At 37.1% G+C, this 6,455-nt stretch overlaps 1 non-coding gene across 1 annotated transcript; it reads left to right on the top strand.

Moving 5' to 3' along the window:
- The first annotated feature begins 689 nt into the window (after nt 1–689).
- On the top strand, nt 690–791 carry LOC120361701 (U6 spliceosomal RNA). The gene has a single exon (XR_005577841.1). It is a non-coding gene; the product is annotated as a U6 spliceosomal RNA (small nuclear RNA).
- Nucleotides 792–6,455: the final 5,664 nt, after the last annotated feature.

Here is a 6,455-nt window from a genome sequence, read left to right as displayed (position 1 = left end):
TACTGTGGCTTAAAATTAAGCATCTTGGTATTTGTTAATTGTGTCCTTGCAAGGCATCTTTTATTTCAGTCTGAGTAAAACGATCACCCTTTTCTCTCTCTTTAAACAAATATAGTCAGTTTGCTTCCTCACACTTTGATATAAATTTCTCTATTCCAGTGAATATGGATGCCTATTTTTTTCTTTTTTGGTAAGCAGAAAAAAGTCTGAATCACAATTCAAAATGCAATTTTGGTTTAAGTAAAAAATGTGGGACTACTAACTATACGGGCAATAGTATTATGATGCTCTAAGAATGCCATCAAAACTTCTGTGTGTGTGTATATATATTATATATGCATATATTTGTGCATCATTAATTATATAATAGAAATAACCTACACTGTGTTATCTATCATCTATTTTCTATCATATCCACTTTAACCTCAATTGAATAATGTATACTCTGCAACCCCCCCAAAAACACTAGTATCTTAGCTTTGGGCTTTAACTATTTGGACTAGTAAGTTTTCTTTGTTTTGTTTTTTTAGTAGCTATTCCCAAAATGTAAATCAATTAGTCAGATAATATATGGCAAATATGTTTAATTTTTGATATATTCAACAAGAAAGGAAGTATTCATGGATATGAAAAAATGCCTCCCCTTTTTAAAAGGGTAACTTATGTTTTAAGAAAAAATATTTCAGTGCTGACTTCAGCAGTAAATACACTAAAATTGGAATGATACAGAGAAGTGAACATGGTCTCTGCACAAGGATGACATGCAGATTTGTGAAGCGTTCTATATATTTTTTATCTGTGCAGCAAACCACCATGGCACACGTTTACCTATGTAACAAATCTGCACATCCTGTACATGTACCCTGGAACTTAAAAGATGAAAAAAAAAAACAAAAAACCTTCAGATATCAGATGGGCTTTAAGAGACAGAAGGGAAATGCGGAGAACTTCCAGTTTGTTACACAGCTAGCGGTACCTAATAAGTGTCTCCCAGTTTCTTATATAAATAACTTTAAGGCCAGCATGGTGGTTCATGCCTGTAATCCCAGCACTTTGAGAGGCTGAGGCAGGTGGATCACGAGGTCAGGAGATCAAGATCATCGTGGCCAACATGGTGAAACCCTGTCTCTACTAAAAATACAAAAATTAGCTGGGTGTGGTGGCGTGCACCTGTAGACCCAGCTACTCAGGAGGCTGAGGCAGGAGAATCGCTTTAACCCAGGAGGCGGAGGTTGCGGTGAGCCGACATCAAGCCACTGCACTCCAGCCAGGGGGACAGAGGGAGACTCCATCTCAAAAATAAATAAATAAATAAATAAAATAACTTTGAAGACAATTAACATTGAAGAAAGACATCGAAATACACAATTGCTCAAAGATAAATGTATAAAGATGTCCACTAGAGCTTTGTTTGAAAAGGAAATCATTAGAAATTTCCTAAATGTTCATCAAAAAACAAGTGTTTAAATAAACTGTAGGGGATCAATGCAATGGATTAATTTGTGGCCCTTATAAATACTGAAATATGTATACATTGATATGAAAAGTACTCCCTGCATAAAAATAAGATTTTTTGAAATGTTTGGACAGTATCTGTAGAATAAGCCCCTTTAAAAATAACAATCATAAAGTATGTATACATTATGACAAATGCAAAAAATTTGCTCATCTTTGGGAGACATGATTATAGTGTGTTTCACTTCACATTTTGCTTATTCATTTATTTTAACACCTTTATGAGTTATAATTTCCACATCATAAAATTCATCCATTTAAAGTGTACAAATTCAATGGTTTTCAATATATTTACAAAGTTGAGCAAACTTCTATACCCTCTAATTTTAGAACATTTTTGCTGTCCCCAAAAGAAACCACATATGCATTAGCAGTCACTCGCCATTCTCTCTCCAGCAACGGATCTGGGCAGCCACTAATATACTTTCTATCTCTATGGATTTGTCTATTCTGGATATTTCATATAAATGGTATCATACAATATGTGAATTTTTGTGTCTGACTTTTTGCTTGACGTAATGTTTTAAAGTTTCATCCATGTGGTAGCATGTATCAGAACTTTATTCATATATATATATATATATATATATATATATATATATATATGATTGCACTTTAGGTTCTGGGGTACTGGTGAAGAACATGCAGGATTGTTGCATAGGTACATACATAGCAATGTGGTTCGCTGCCTTCATCCCCATCACCTATATCTGGCATTTCTTCCCATGTTAACCCTCCCGAACTCCCAACCCCCACCCCCACTGTCCCTCCCCTAGTGTGCGATACTCCCCTCCCTGTGTCCATGTGTTCTCATTGTTCAACAACAGCCTGTAAGTGAGAAAATGCAGTGTTTGATTTTCTGTTCTCATGTCAGTTTGCTTAGAATGATGGTTTCCAGGTTCATCCATGTCCCTACAAAGGACAGCCATCATTTTTATGGCTGCATAGTATTCCATGGTGTATATGTGCCACATTTTCCCTGTTCAGTCTATCATCGATGGGCATTTGGGTTGGTTCCAGGTCTTTGCTATTGTAAACAGTGCCACAATGAACATATGTGTGCATATGTCTTTATAATAGAATGATTTATAAACCTTTGGATATATATCCAGTAATGAGATTGCTAGGTCAAATGGAATTTCTATTTCTAGATCCTTGAGGAATCGCCACACTCTCTTCCATAATGGTTGAACTAATTTACACTCCCCACAACAGTGTAAAAGTGTTCCTATCTTTCCACATCCTCTCCAGCATCTGTTGTCTCTAGATTTTTTTAATGATCACCATTCTAACTGGCATGAGATGGTATCTCAGTGTGGTTTTGATTTGCATTTCTCTAATGACCAGTGATGACGAGCATTTTCTCATATGTTTGCTGGCCTCATATATGTCTTCTTTTGAAAAGTCTCTGTTCACATCCTCCACCCACTTTTTAATGTGTTTGTTTGTTTGTTTCTTGTAAATCTGTTTTAGTTCTTTGTAGATTGTGGATATTAGCCCTTTGTCAGATGGGTAGACTGCAAAAATTTTTTCCCATTCTGCTGGTTGCCAGTTCAGTCTAATGATTGTTTCTTTAGCTGTGCAGAAGCACTGAAGTTAAATTAGATCTCAATTGTCTATTTTGGCTTATGATGCCATTGATTTTGGTATTTTAGTCATGAAGTCCTTGCCTATGCCTATATCCTGAATGGTTTTCCCTAGGTTTTCTTCTAGAATTTTTATGGTTTTAGGTCTTATGTTTAAGTCTTTAATCCATCTGGAGTTAATTTTAGTGTAAGGTGTCAGGAAGGGGTCCAGTTTCTGTTTTCTGCACATGACTAGCCAGTTTTCCCAACACCATTTATTAAACAGGGAATCATTTCCCCATTGCTTGCTTTTGTCATGCTTTTCAAGACCAGATAGTTGTAGATGTGTGGCATTGCCTCCGAGGCCTCTGTTCTGTTCCATTGGTCTATATCTCTTTTTTGGTAGCAGTACTATGCTGTTTTGATTACTGTAGCCTTGTAGTATGTCAGGTAGCGTGATGCCTCCAGCTTTGTTCTTTTTGCTTAGAATTGACTTGGCTATGCAGGCTCTTCTGGTTCCATATGAAGGTTAAGGTGATTTTTTTCCAGTTCTGTGAAGAGGGTCATAGGAGGCTTGATTAGGATAGCATTGAATCTATAAATTACACTGAGCAGTATGGCCATTTTCACAATATTGATTCTTTCCTAATTGAGCATGGAATGTTTCTCCATCTATTTGTGTCCTCTCTTACTTCCTTGAGCAGTGGTTTGTAGTTCTCCTTGAAGAGGTCCTTTACATCCTTTGTTAGTTGTATTCCTAGGTATTTTATTTTCTTTGTAGCAATTGTGAATGGCAGTTCATTCTTGATTTGGCTCTCTTTAAGTCTGTTATTGGTGTATAGGAATGCTTGTGATTTCTGCACACTGATTTTGTATCCTGAGACTTTCCTGAAGTTGCTTCTCAGTTTCAGGAGATTTTGGGCTGAGACAATGGGGTCTTCTAAATATACAATCATGTCGTCTGCAAATAGAGACAATTTGTCTTCCTCTTTTCCTATTTGAATACCCTTTATTTCTTTTTCTTGCCTGATTGCTCTGGCTAGAACTTCCAATACTATATTGAACAGGAGTGGTTAGAGGGGCAACCTTGTTTAGTGCCAGATTTCAAAGGGAATGGTTCCAGTTTTTGCCCATTCAGTATGATATTGGCTGTGAGTTTGTCATAAATAGCTTTTATTATTATTTTTTTATTGCATTTTAGGTTTTGGGGTACATGTGATGAACATGCAAGATTGTTGCATAGGTACACACATGGCAGTGTGGTTTGCTGCCTTCCGTCCCCTCACCTGTATCTGTCATTTCTCCCCATGCTATCTCTTCCCACCTCCCCACCCCCCCACCCCTCCCCCATTTCCCCCCAACGGACCCCAGTGTGTAGTGCTCCCCTCCCTGTGTCCATGTGTTCTCATTGTTCAACACCCGCCTATGAGTGAGAATATACGGTGTTTGATTTTCTGCTCTTGTGTCAGTTTGCTGAGAATGATGGTTTCCAGGTTCATCCATGTCCCTACAAAGGACGTGAACTTTATTATTTTGATATACGTTCCATCAATACCTAGTTTATTGAGAGTTTTTAGCATAAAGCACTGTTGAATTTTGTTGAAGGCCTTCTCTGCATCTATTGAGATAATTGTGTGGTTTCTGTCTTTGGTTCTGTTTACGTGGTGGATTATGTTTATAGACATGTGTATGTTGAACCAGCCTTGCATCCGCAGGATGAATCCTACTTGATCATGATGGATAAGCTTTTTGATGTGCTGTTGCAATTGGTTTGCCAGTATTTTATTGAAGACTTTCGCATCTGTGTTCATCATGGAAATTGGCCTGAAGTTTTCTTTTCTTGTTGAGTCTCTGTTGGGTTTTGGTATCAGGGAGATGTTGGTCTCATAAAGTGATTTGGGAAGGATTCCCTCTTTTTGGATTGTTTGGAATAGTTTCAAAACCAGTGGTACCAGCTCCTTTTTGGATGTCTGGTAGAATTTGGCTGTGAATCCATCTGGACCTGGGCTTTTTTTTTTTTGGTTGGTAGGCTATTAATTGCTGCCTCAACTTCAGCCTTTGTTATTGGTCTATTCAGGGTTTCAGCTTCTTCTTGGTTTCGGTTTGGGAGGGTGCAAGTGTTCAGGAATTTATCCATTTCTTCCAGGTTTACTGGTTTATGTGCATAGAGTTGTTTGTAGTAATCTCTGACGGTAGTTTGTATTTCTGTGGAATCAGTGGTGATATCCCCTTTATCATTTTTATTGCATCTATTTGATCCTTCTCTCTTTTCTTTTTTATTATTCTGGCTAGTGTTATGTCTATTTTGTTGATCTTTTCAAAAAATCTCCTGGATTTATTAATTTTTGAAGGGTTTTTTATGTCTCTTTCTCCTTCAGTTCTGCTCTGATCTTAGTTATTTCTTGTCTTCTGCTAGATTTGAGGGTTTTTAAAATCTTGCTCCTCTAGCTCTTTCCATTTTGATGATAGGGTATCAATTTTAGATCTTTCCTTGCTTCTGATGTGGGCATTTATTGCTATAAATTTTTCTCTAGACACTGCTTTAAATGTGTCCCAGAGATTCTGGTATATTGTGTCTTCATTCTCATTGGTTTCAAAGAACATCTTTATTTCTGCCTTCATTTCATTGTTTATCCAGTCAACATTCAAGAGCCAGTTGTTCATTTTCCATGAAGTTGTGTGATTCTGAGTTAGTTTCTTAATCCTGAGTTCTAATTTGATTGCACTGTGGTCTGAGAGACTGTTTGTTATGATTTCCATTCTTTTGCATTTGCTGAGGAGTGATTTACTTCAAATTATGTGATCAATTTTAGAGTAGGTGTGATGTGGTGCTGAGAAGAATGTATATTCTGTGGATTTGGGGTGGAGAGTTCTATAAATGTCTATTAGGTTTGCTTGGTCCAGATCTGAGTTCAAGTCTTGAATATGCTTGCTAATTTTCTGTCTGCTTGATCTGTCTAATATTGACAGTGGGATGTTAAAGTCTCCCATTATTATTGCGTGGAAGTCTAAGTCCCTTTGTTGGTTGTTAAGAACTTGCTTTATTTATCTGGGTGATCCTGTATTGGGTGCATATATATTTAGGATCATTAGCTCTTCTTGTTGCATTGATCCTTTTAACATTATGTCATGCCCTTCTTTGTCTCTTTTGATATTTGTTGGTTTAAAGTCTATTTTATCTGAGAGTAGGATGGCAACTCCTGCTTTTTTTTTTTTTTCCTCCATTTGCTTGGTAAATTTTCCTCCATCCCTTTATTTTGAGCCTATGTGTGTCCTTGCATGTGAGATGGGTTTCCTGAATACAGCACACTGATGGGTTTTGACTTTTTATCCAATTTGTCAGTCTGTGTCTTTTGATTGGCACATTTAGCCCAT

Source organism: Saimiri boliviensis, chromosome 13, assembly GCF_048565385.1.
Source record: "Saimiri boliviensis isolate mSaiBol1 chromosome 13, mSaiBol1.pri, whole genome shotgun sequence".
Lineage (NCBI taxonomy): Eukaryota > Metazoa > Chordata > Mammalia > Primates > Cebidae > Saimiri > Saimiri boliviensis.
The sequence above is the reverse complement of the archived record's forward strand: the minus strand, read 5'-3'. Positions and strand labels throughout refer to the sequence as shown.